Source organism: Helicoverpa armigera, chromosome 15 (assembly GCF_030705265.1).
Source record: "Helicoverpa armigera isolate CAAS_96S chromosome 15, ASM3070526v1, whole genome shotgun sequence".
NCBI lineage: Eukaryota > Metazoa > Arthropoda > Insecta > Lepidoptera > Noctuidae > Helicoverpa > Helicoverpa armigera.
In genome coordinates this window covers 1,798,815-1,812,130 of record NC_087134.1, presented here as the reverse complement: position 1 = coordinate 1,812,130, position 13,316 = coordinate 1,798,815, and the positions used below count along the sequence as shown (strand labels likewise).

The following is a 13,316-nucleotide window of genomic DNA, read 5'->3' as shown; positions in this document are numbered from 1 at the left end:
GTTTTTTCCTTGCAGAAGTGTCTTGGAAATTAATGTAATCGCATGGTCACCCTACTCATACAGTTGATCCGATTTGTAATGGACTGATGTAAAGGTATCCACGAGGACTGGCTTTAAGCTGCATTTTGTTATTTCTACCATAATGATTTAGATTTTTTTATTAAATTTCTAGGATTTTTTTATAAAATAAACGGTCTTTGCAACATTATTATACGAGATCTTGTGATCGATGCATACCAAAGTCTGAGCCAATGATATGTCTGCACAAACACCCTGTCATCATATTTTCACTCAGACTTCAGTTTTTATACACAGAACTCACATTTATACTTCAGACTGTAAGTTAGTAGAGATATTTGTACAAACTTAAAGTTTGTATCGTGTGGACTCACTATTAGGCCTTATGTATAAAGGGCAACTATCCCGACTTAGATGAATATTACCATGATATAAATGATTGGAAAGCTAAGCAGTTTCCATGGAACTAAGGTGAAATCCCGGGAAACAGCTGGTTCTATATAAGTATTTCATAGTAAGCACATTTCTACTGTAAAATATAACATCTTTGGTAATTGTTACGGATAGACAGAAGCGAGTGAGTCTGACAACCAGTCTTACCTATTAGTATCCGGTAGTCCGGGTAACTGGGTTGAGAAGGTCAGATAGGGCAGTTGCTCCCTGTAAAACACTGGTAGTCAGCTGTATCCTGTAAGACTTTAAGCTGACCCTAACATAGTTGGTACATAAGCAAGCACATTGCTAATCAAAATTTAACTTAAACCACGTTTAATCAAAACCATTGACCAACCACAATAAAGATTAAGATTAACTTCAAAGTCTAGTACTACTCGAGTCTAACATAAGCAATTTGTTTAACCAACGTTAATTTTGAATAGTTAACGTGGTGATTAATCATTGTAAAGTTAATTAATGCTCAAGTTCTGAACGCAGATGGGGTTCGCTCCATGCGGGTTATGTGAGATAAAATGAAGATATTTTCAGTTGAAAATTTTCCTTCTTAGTTGTAAAGAATATTTTGAAGACGGACTTTTTTGAGAACTATCAATTTTGAGCGGTATTGAGGCATAATCTGTTGAAATAGTTTAAGAAAAATTGGCAAAAGGAATTCATGAATATAAAAAGATGGCTGCAAAGAATGTTACATGTGAGATGACGTCACATTAAGGAAATATTATGAAAGAAGAAAACCAAAATAAAACATTGGAATAGGAGTAGGAAATGATGATAAAGTAAAAATAAATTTCCGATACCGGGAATCGAACCCGAGCCTCCTGGGTGAGAGCCAGGTATCCTAGCCACTAGACCATATCGGATGTTGTTATTACCACTAAACTTTTCGTTGACATATTCGTAAAAACTTACTCAACTTCGTAGAAAAGCTTATTTCAGTCGCTCAATTGAAATTGATAACAAAATAACAATATTTGAAATACATTTCGATGAAATATGTACATACACAAGTGGACTAAAGTCCAAGTTATTTTAATTTCACACAATTTGCATAATAAAACTCAGTACTTACATAACTTTTTCTCATAAATAATTTTATTACTAAAATTATAATAAACTTTCACCTAGATTACCTAGAATTATATGAATATTTTATTCTCTTTCATAATTTTAGTGTTTAACATTTTCAAACTGAAAAAAAAAATCGGACAATGGTAAATAATAATATGATATTATTTAAGTCCCACTTTTTTTTAGTTTAAGGTTTTTTACTAGAATAGTTTTTAATTTGATCTGTAAATGTGATTAATAAATGAGTAAGTACTGAGCAAATATCAATTTGTGACAGGAAAAGTTTAGAAATAACGCATACCCTGCCGAGATGGTGAGCTTCGTTGTCAAAGTTTTACTCCCTCGTACTCAGGAGTCTGAAATAAAAACACTGTTCACTCTTAATTCTTTATATTAACACAATACATAGATAAAATTGCCCGTTTATTATTTATTTTATAAGTTACAGCGGGAATCAAACCCGAGATCTCGTGCACAGCAGACGCGCTTGCGACCACTAGACCAACAAGGCTACTTAGTATAGTAAAGCTATTGTCTAAAAACCTATTCTCCAAAATACGCCATTACTATAGAAACCCATAATAATATTCATAAACTATATCAGCTATTAACCCAGACAGTTATAGCCCATATTGTCTTCTAACTGGATAGGTTACCTGCTAACCTATAGATAGGAGTTGGCGACGCCATTGAATATGTGATCGACTATTATTTATTACTTGTTTGTTTCATTTCGTTGTATTAGTGAAGATTTCTTTGGAGTTATTGACTTGGATTGGCTAGTTGTAGAATAAGATAAGGATAGACACATAACAAGTATGAAAATCTTAAAATTATGTACCGATCTTGTCAATAGTAACACATACAATAAAGAGGAAATATTTGACTATTTGTTTAAATGTTGCGATGAAAATACTGAACAGATTTGTAGAAATCTTACGCTAATGGGAAATTTCATTATCTCCGGGTGATATAAGCTACTATGCGACAAGAAGTTTGGCCAGAACTATATAATAAAAGTTATGTACGGCATTTGAAGTCCATAGCACACATCCGATATGGTCTAGTGGCTAGGATACCTGGCTCTCACCCAGGAGGCTCGGGTTCGATTCCCGGTATCGGAATATATTTTTTAATTATTCATGTGCTTAGCTTTTTGCTATCACAAATAAATAAATTCATTTGTAGACAGTGGAAAATATTATTTAACCCGAGTTGAACAATTTAAGAGTTCAAAGATGCAAGAAAATTCTCAAACTAATAAAATAATGCTGACTAATTTCATTGTGGGTATTCTCATTTTCCCAAAAGGCCTGGGCGGTAATATTAGTTGCCATATTTTGTTATAATTGAACCCTATATTTCAACTTCAAACCAGCAAATTATACAGAAGGAATCCCAAACATTTTTATGCCTAATTTTAGTTCTTAAATGTTGCAAACTTTCAATTTCAATGGCATAACATTTTGCTACAGAAATGTGGACTTTATTGCTGGGGGGTAAGGTGCTAATTTATTTTAAATAGGCATTATTAACGGCAAAATTGGTGTAAGGAAATGTAAGCTGCGTGACACAGTTTTCAGTGGGGGCTTTGAAATAAGCGATGATGACACGACCGTCGCCTTTTGGACAACTGGCTGTTTCTCGTGGTTTCACTTTTACCCTAAAGAAAGTTTTGTGAAGTAACAGTGCATATCTTTTCAAAGGTATTCCAGGTACTTAAATGATGAAAAGTATGTTACAGCCTTTTTATCGTCCCACTGCTGGGCACAAGCCTCCTCTCACACGGAGAAGGATTGAGCATTAGGTAATCACCACGCTTGCTCAATGCGGGTTGGTGATTTTAGACTTTACAGTCCAGGTATCGTCAAGATGTTTTCCTTCACCTTTTTATCAGCCATTGGTGTCCAAGATATACTTAGACAGTACATACAAACTTAGAAAAGTCCAGACAAGTTGTCAGGTCAGTAGGCCCATAAGTTTAATGTGAAACCGTGACAGACAGACAGCAATAGCTATTGTGCAAAAACAAAATATTGTCGTAAATACGACGTTAGTCTCTCAGATGGGATTGTTTCTGTTTGGTATCACATACAACAGAGGGAACCGACAGTATTAAATATTGTGCCTTTGGCAACCAACTCCCAGTACCTACAAATAATACTAGCTTGCGTGAATGGACATACTATAAGACACTATTCAAGCTTTGTCTCCTCTAAGAAAGACTTATGCAAAGGACTGAGAGAAACCAATTGTTGATATTATAATATCCATTATATACCAGTGCCTTATGTATGTACAAAGAACAGTGCTTAATATTTTTCAGCTTCTTACGAATCATAAACCTCCAATATGCCACTGACCCGCAAGAAGACAATTTGACCTCAGCTCTATTCTTTGCCATTTAATAACAAAACACCCATAAAATACACACACGGGCAATAAATCCGTCATCATAAAGAAGAACACTAATCTCGTAAAAATAGCCTGACCAATAGAGCTACCAGTTTCTCGAATGTTCCGAAAAAGGCCAAGAATCCAGCTACAGTTTCCCCGAAAAGGGCCAAACTTAGATAAGCCGGTATCTCTTCAATTATTAATCCACTTACATCCATTACAGTTCCTTAGTCAATCAGGCACTTATGCGGTCTACGTCAGAACCGCTGTCACAACTCACCGATCCTCTCGAAACTGTATAGAGAGTTGCTACCTAATTGCTACCAGCTACCATTAGTTGCTACCAATTGCTACCCTCGTGGTTTTGAAGATATTCAGCATTCAAAGGTGACAGCCAACGTAGCCAACGTAGCCAACGTAGCCAAAGGGGTAGCGATTAGATAGCAACTCTGGGTGAAAAAAAAACTCAGTAGTTTTCCGTTCCATTTCTTCACACTGGGAAAAGTGAAAGCCATCCTGATATCAGAATGGTTGTCACCTTTGGATACTGAATATCTTTAAAACCACGAAGGTAGCAATTGGTAGCAACTAATGGTAGCTGGTAGCAATTAGGTAGCAACTGTTTATATGTATTTCGGTTCGGATAAGATCGGTGAGTTGTGACAGCGATCCTGACAGAGAACTTATACTCCGTTTTCGAGGCCTCGTCGCGGGAAATCTTTCTCTCGCAAATTAATTATACGTCAGTGAGAATGCGTGGATGAAATTGTTTGAAAAGGAGCGCCTAAGTTGAGCACATTATTTTGTTCGTAATCATCTTACTTGTGTGTGTTTTTTGGGCGACTAATTAATGGTGTGTTTTGGTTGTTGAGAGCGTTTCGAGGAAGTTCTTAAGATGATTTTAATGTACGAAGAAGCCTTCCTTCCCTTATTCTCATAACGTGAAAAAATCTGCCCGAAGATAAAATTCTATATGAGCAAATATGCCCCATTGACTTCGATAGACTATTACAAAAGGCCTAACAACCTAATGGCTCAATATTTCAACAATTCCCCAAGCACCATTACGTTAACTTCACAACATATTCAAAGCAATCAAAACCGTTAAAATAATAACACCGATATTTCTCAAAGGACATTGAACTGTAATCAGACTCAATCATGTCGTGTCTATGTGTGTGTGTCCTGTGTATGTACAGGAGCCATCATACGCGCCAGTGTGAGTCTGCTATTACAATTCAATCAGGCGTTAGCGATTTGACATTTTCTCTCTTACAAGACGATATTAAGATATTATTAGAATCTCAATGAGAATCGGAGAAACATCGATCCATTCGGTTATTACTTCACATTTGACGTCTGTATTCTAACGTTCCGATAATATCTATTAAACATGAAGAATCTTCGTAATTTTTTCGACATCGGTAAAATCTAATGTTATTACTGTTCCTACGAGTATGCTTTGGGCAATAAAAAAATATGGTAGGAGAAATTTATTCAGACGGGAGGTAGTACCTGTTTCTTAGTAAGTAGGTACTCAAGGAATGGGCTTATGACGTCATACGAGAGCCTAGTTAGGTTGTATTTATGTACGTATATTTGGAGCGCTTTTATGATTGTCTGTTGGGTAAAGAGTCATTTTTGCTGGCGGCAAATGACTTTTAACGTACCTGCGTATATTTTCTTTGTACAATGTATTCTAAAGAACTGCCTTTATGTGTTGGAGCTTCATTATTTTTCACAGCATTAATTAACAGGATCATAGGGAGTCCTATAGGTTTTTTAAACTACTAAAAGTCATAGTTACGACTGAAGATCCTGGTTTGCTTGGGCTGCGGGATTGTTTGAAAGAGTTACCGCGGCCCTGGTACATAAAAGGCGGCGACGGAACACGACGGTTTTGAGTCTGACACTCCCTCACCGCAGCTAACCCACAGCGGGAGGGGCCATTTGATGAGTTTTGACGTCGTTAAAAGAAAAGTCCTGGTTTGCTTGGCCATATTCTATCAAAAACTTTAGGGTCTCTCTAGAGCCCATTGTGTACTTGTTCTTCTATCGAACAACCTTGCAATGCAGCAGCAGGCTTCAAATTGAGGACTACCAGAATATTTCCTGGAATCGATCACTATGGACTTAGTTAATCAGATTAATTCCATTGTCTTCTGTCTAACGGCGAATAGATTGCCTCAAAATCATCTATTGTTCTAGTTTAATACTGTAAGCTGCTCATTACTATTACTGCAAACTAGCTAATTAAATATTAGGCTGTGCTAATTAACGTGAGAGTAAATGTATAAGATCATAAAGTTGTGTAGTGAAGACAAGAATCTCAAACAACCAACCACGTCATTGTCATCGACCTGAAATCTTTTTATTGAGTGAACTGGAGGTTAAATCACCTAACTCGTCATAGTTTCACAGTTTTCTTAAATACTCCTGAAAGGCTATCACGTAAAATTTTAACAACAGTTAACGATAGCCAGTTTTCGTATCTTCTTAGTAGGACCAAGGTGATTCACCACTACAGATCAGCACCTGCTCTCCGCTGGTATCGGTCAGTCTGGAATAAGAGTCTCTCTTCAAACCTTACCGTAGCGAGACCCTTCTCTGCTTCGAAGAGAATGTGAACCCGTCGATTTGTATGCTGATCTCTCTTCAGCCATAACAGTTGGAGACTTCATTTACTATGAGAGTGAGATCCTTAAGGGATGTAAATATCCTGGTTTATCTCCTCTCAGAAGAGCCGTTCTTTAAGAAAAATTACTCCAAATGACATAATTATCTGCTACTTACCCACATAAATATCCAGCTTTATTGTTTCATACTTTTATTTAGACGTAAAGAAAATAATTGATGGTGTTCCTTTGAGGCGACCACAGACACCGCAGTAGCGTGTTTGTATGCTATTTATATTGCTGGCTGGCCGGTTGATTAATCACATTGTCTTGACAAGCCAGATCTAGTGGACTGCGTCGAAATAATCTATAGTGGGTGTATTAGTGGAGTAATCTGTTAAGCTTTGCAGTTCATTTTAGTGTGGAGATGATGTATTATTGAGTATGTTTCTCGTTATATGACATTACCTCTTTGATGGATACTGTCTACACTACTTTTCAATTATATTATTCCTTTAATTATCTCAACCGCGTCCTGTGGCAACTTCCTCAGATGAAAAGTAGCTTACCTCAACAAATGGCCTATCTAATACAGAAACAATTTTACTTACTATTTTTAACGAATTAGACATAAAAATCTGACTATTGAAAATCGAATTTTCGCAGCATTTTCGTTTAAAATAATCAATTTAAGTAGTTTGAGAACACAAGTGGGCAAAATACCATAAAAAACACAACCCACTTCTTAGTCATCGGTCAAAAACAAAAGATAGTCTTCTTAGTCATCGCATCGGTCAGAAACAACAGACAGTCTGACAATATCACACAAGTTTATAGACGTTATCAGAACGCTTGACGGATTCTCACATTAAGTACTGGTCATGTCATAAAAAGCCCATATCTTTATCTTTGGTTTTAAGGTTTTTTTACAAGGGAAGTTATGATGTAATCCCGGAGGCACGCATCAACGAATACGACCGTATTGTATGGGAAATGAAGATATTATTTTGATGTATATGGGGATACTGAATTACGTAATAGTTGGTTTTCTTATGTATGGTTTTTGTGGTGAGATTATCCTGTTAAATAATATCAGTTATTTCTTTGATTTTACTTGTATCATGCATAAAGAAACTCTTTGGAACCGTACAATTACGTAAAAGCTCTAAAAGGCCTATTTCAAATAAAAAAATGACTTTACTAAACTAAACTTTATTTCCCATGTTATTTTCCAACTTTCCATCTATTAAATCGTTTATATAAAATTGTTACAAATTACCCGCTATATGCTACATTAGATCATTTTACTTTGAAAGTTTTACCAATTATTAATTTGAGTAACCGCATAGTATTTAGTTACCTTACTAAATTGTTTTTTTCATCACAAACTGCTCAGCTCAACCTGATAAAAAGGCTCAGTTCAGTGACTCAAATCAGTTCAGTAGCTAGTACCTATAAGCATCAAAGGTAATACAAAATAATTTCACAAAAACTCAAAATTCAAAAAATTACACTTAAAAATTTCAAAAAATATTCTTCAAAAATCTTGAAATAAAATAGAGTGAGCAGCTCAAAAGCAACATGTAATAATGTGTCGTAAGTTCTCATTGGCAAGCTCATTTTTTACCTAAATGGCAAGTTGCCAAGTCCGATACCGGATTATGTCTTTATGAGAACAATTTTCAAGCATTTTGTTGCTGAGTAGGTATAGGTGAAGAGAATAATTTTCTTGTTCTTATTATTTTGTTGGAACTGCTGGTTTTTAGGTGTCAACAGTTTTCTGGATATTGTCTGACGATTCTCGATTTATATGTAATAGATTCTGTTCTACATGCAGTATGATAAGGTCATTGTAAGAAATATAAGTTTTGTTTATTAATCAGAGTAATATTACTAAGGGTTATATTGCCTTTGTACAAATCTTTCCTTTCCATTTATTTCTGACTTTCAGAATTTCTGACATATAATTTCCCTTTTGTAACGGAGGTCATTTTCATTTCACGTAGGTAATAAGCGCTTGTCCTGCTTAAATCCACATGCATAAACCTCATCTCAAAATTTTAAGGTAAACTAAAAAAAAAAACAATAACGGGAATTCAAAGCACTTTCTTTGACCTATCCTTTTAACATCCCCAATTTACCTCCCCCAAAAAACATGCCACAGTCTAAAAAATATTCCCACACTTCAACACCGCAAGTAAACATGCTCCACTATATTACGAAGACACGAAACCAATCTATATCAGGAACTCCATTTTTTACTGAAATGGCAAGCTGCCAACTTTCAGATACTAGGCTATGTCTTCGAAAGATCAATTTTGAGGCTTTCACGCTAAAATAGGTGTTGGATAAGGTTCGGGAAGATGACTTACGGTTGCATTTTTGGATGTAATATTTTTGATGTTTTAGTTTTAGAATTTTGAAAGGTTGTTATGGTTATAGAAGTGTATAGCTATGTGTAATAGCACACACATACACACACAGATCTACATGTGAACTTTTTTTTTATTTTACGTGACAATTGAAATAGAAAAGACCCCAAAATAGTTGGTAAAAGCCTCGGCAGATGAGATGATGAATTTTAATATAAAAGACTTATTAGAGAGAAACACCAACAGCTTTGTGTATATGTATAAATTAACAAAAATAATGGGATTAAACAGTTGCCAATTACAGGTGAACCAACATTTGTAAACATATTATGTGGTACTAAACGAAGCTAAATGAATCTACTTCAATTAATTGAAACAAACTAGATACCAACAGAAATATGACAAAAAATCATGGACATAAAATTGGCAAAAAAATAATAATTTAAAACCAAACTTTTTAACAATATTACACAAACGCTCAATGCCAATTAAAAAAGTATTTTAACAAAACTTTTTACATAGAACTCGGACAATTACCGAAGTGAATTAAATTGCAACATTTGCCCATTAATGAAAGGCCGGTTATTATAGAAACATCGACAGTTTATGATTCTAGGAAGTTTTAATTCGATACGAAAGCGAGTCGAAGTAATATTTGCAGAACTCGATGAGTTATGCATTAAAAAGTTCCTGGACTTTTATGACATAATATGGATATTACAGTTTTATTGATTAACTGGTCAGCTACCTCCAAGGGAAACTACTTCCATCACATGGATAAAAAGAGCATATTTCCTTCTCCTTGTACTACAAAATATGTGACTTTGACCTCAACCGCTGTATCAACGCAATTCTCATTTTTGTATGATATTTTATAAGGATTAGGTAACATATGTACATGGAAAAGGATACATGTATTAATATACCTACTGCTGCTGCACCTTTGAGGGGCTGTAGTGACCATAAAGACTAGTGTGGAACTACAAACATTATGACAAATTAATATCATTTTGAAGTTTTATCTACCAAAAATAAAATATAAATGAGTAAATCTTCTCATCTCCAAAAATTACATACATACTTAATCAATTTAATACCATTCTTAACTAACATCAAAACAAAACCGCCTGCATACCTAATTCCGATTTATTCATTTCAAGCACAATATTACAAACACAGGTAAATGCTGTTTGCACCTATAAATCGATGGATCTTCCTACTGCCAATTCCCGAACGAAAATAATTCTCGTCGTAAAATATCACAGTGTACATGGGCGTTGACAACAAGATCCTACCGTGTCTTGTAGGGCTGTGCCGGGAGTTATGGGAATATTATTTTGTGGTGTTATGGTGTAAATATTAATTTATGAAGGCTGTTTGGTTTGAGGTTTCTGTAAGGTGAAAACTTTAGAAATGGTTAGTTTATGATGGAGCTATGGATAAATATTGAATTGGACAAGGCTTGGACAAGGCTCGAAGAGGAAGATGTCCAGGATAGAGCGAAGTGGAAGAAGAAGATATGGAAAGCGGACCCCGTCACAAGACGGGATAAACGCTCAGAAGAAGAAGAAGAAGACAAGGCTAGGAAAATCGCTTAGCTTTCTGCATGTGTAGGCTCAATTTTTGGTGGGAGTACGCGAGGGGTATGGCAACAAGCAACACCTATGCTCGGAAGTTAGTTGCGAACCGCCGTTAAGTTTGGCGAGAACTCCTAAGCCATTATTACTAAGGTTAGTGTAGAAGCTGTGTTCAAACTGTTATTTTTGTGTAAAATAACAGTTTACTTGTGATGTTTATTTTTTACCAGAATATAATTGTAAGGACTTACTAATAAAGACAGATAGATAAGTAAATATTTCTAGCAAGTATAGTCTAAAACATCTTTCATATAAAAATCACTCAAGTCGCAACATTAGCACTAAGTGGAGTTGGTGCTCATCTCATTAGGTGCTCATCAATCGCTAAATGTATTAAAGTATGCGTGAAATGTCTCGCTTGAACGATCTCTCGCAATTCAATACCTGTTCTATTGCTTAGTGAAATCATTACTGTTATAATGAAGGTAAATAATATAGCAAAATAAATATGAAAAATCTCTGTGAGGGAAACTTAACCTAAAGCAAACTTTTGCTTGTTATGAAATAGCTTATTTTGCAAGTTGGACCATCACTTTTACTCGTCATTTTAAGAACGCTGGGGTCGGCATTTCCTAACTGACTGATCCCTGAGAAGAGACACCAAAACAAACTCATCTAAACATGTTACGAATCAATGAGTGTCACCAGGTACGCACCATGTTAGCTATATAGAACTAGTGGACTGACTTGAAAAAATGTTTCAGAGTTCATACACCGACCTATAGTTTTTATCAAAGTGTGAAGAGTAGCGGGTACCAATGGGATGACACAGCTGGCAGAACCTACTATAATGTTATACGTAGCTAAATAAAAATTGTTTGTTTAATCATTCTATGGGTTTAACCGGATCTCAAGGGGAGTATTTCGATACCTACTTTTTAATCTGAATCAGTCATTTTATCATAACAGCACAATTAACTAACAGATCTGCTTTATTCCCTTATTCCATTAGTTCGTTTCCAATACAATAGAAGTAGGTAATACTACTAACTTTGTAAAGAAACTACATAATAAATGTAAAAGCTTGCAATATTAACTAGTTTACCTATCTCTAGAGGTACAAAATGAAACGACAGGTGCTCTAAGAAAAATCAGGAAAAGTTAGCTCAAGATAATCCTATGATAAGCTGTAAGCTTGGATACTCAGACGGATCTGCATTAAGTACGGGTAGTGAAGACCGATTGCACAAGGCTATCTAATCGTGAATTGATCAAACTAAACTTAGATAAAAGGCTTTTGAAAGATTCAGTTGAACTCAGTTTAGTTTTTAAATATTTTGTTTGTCTCTACATGAACCTGGTTATGGATGGTCTATGGTTGAATAGGGTAGTCGTCGTTCGACAACAGTGTAAAGAAAATTATTAATTATCACCAGGTAAAATAACGAGGCATACATACTCTTACATTTTTGGAGTCATTTATTTATTTAGAACATATAATTTACATACTCTTACATTATTATTATTTTAACTACACTGTTGTATTTGTATTGTCAAGCTATAATACAATCTGTGACTAATTTTAATCAGGGTTACTTACCTATTTAAAAAATAACAAAGAACTTAATCTTAATATATAAGAATAATGCTTTTAAACTAAGTTTCGTAAAGTGGCATTCGGCTTTATCTAACTAGAACTTAACGACAAAAAATCCTAGTTTTATCTAAAACCGATTTTAGATACGATACCACCCCTAATTTCACCTCGAGGTAAATCCGCTAGCGAACACAGACTCGGCCGTACGCCTCTCGCGATAAAAACGGGGTGTTCTATAAATTATTCATAAAAAATCTTGACGCGCCCCATGCTAAGGTGGGGCGAATATTGTATGCCCGTGTTAGTTGTTTAGCCTTGTGTCTTGTATGTACTTTGTTGACGGTGTTAAGACAGTTCAGGCTTATTTTTATTGGTCGTTCAGTCAGACTTACAACTCGCTAGCAGTTATATTGACTAATTGGTGTATAGTATATAGTAGTACTATGTGTTTTTATTGGTTTTGCGGTATAGGTAATCAGAGGACTGCAATTGTGGCTACACTGTATTGTTTTTCTGAGGTCCATTATGTACCAGGGCCACGGTAAATCTTTTGGACAATACCACACCATGACAGGCTTTGACTCTAAGCAGACAACTGCTTGAGGAGCGCGTGAAACGTGAATATCATACCTGGTGTGGGGATACTTATGTCTGTTCAGTACATCTTTTACAAAGAGAAAAGAATATTCTAGAAATCGTATGCAAGTACTATGAAATAAACATGCATGCGTGAACAGAATTTCTGCTACCCCACAAGCTGTAGCGACCAATAAAAATACACGCCTATAAGGAGATTGTGCAGACTTTTCTAGTGAAAAATTAATTTAATTACAGGTAACTGATAGGAATTTCACGGAAAACCTTGTAGGAGAAGCTTAAAAGAAGTCTCTGTACAGTTCTTCATCAATACTTTTCTTGGTATTACGCTTATTGCCAATTATTTTTTTATGGAGACTAATGAATAATTTCTTGGAATCCTTTTGATTTACAAATAGAACGTATTTATTTGTAATTACCATCTAATCAATATAAATTATAAACTCACATTGATCAATCATTGTTAATTGCTTGTGGTACATTGAATTCGGTGATCAACGTCAAAATTGATTCCACGTTAGTTTGACCAAAAACACAAAAAGTATAAAAATGTTAATCTAGACGAGACCTTTGGTAAAATTTCATTCATCCATGAAAGGGTATAGTGAAACCCTATACC

General features: G+C 35.2%; 2 non-coding genes across 2 annotated transcripts; one reads left to right on the top strand and one right to left on the bottom strand.

Annotated features, from left to right (window-relative positions):
* Positions 1–1,262: 1,262 nt before the first annotated feature.
* Trnae-cuc (transfer RNA glutamic acid (anticodon CUC)) lies at positions 1,263–1,334 on the bottom strand. Its single transcript has one exon. It is a non-coding gene; the product is annotated as a tRNA-Glu (tRNA).
* A 1,260-nt stretch (positions 1,335–2,594) lies between these two features.
* Trnae-cuc (transfer RNA glutamic acid (anticodon CUC)) lies at positions 2,595–2,666 on the top strand. The gene has a single exon. It is a non-coding gene; the product is annotated as a tRNA-Glu (tRNA).
* Positions 2,667–13,316: the final 10,650 nt, after the last annotated feature.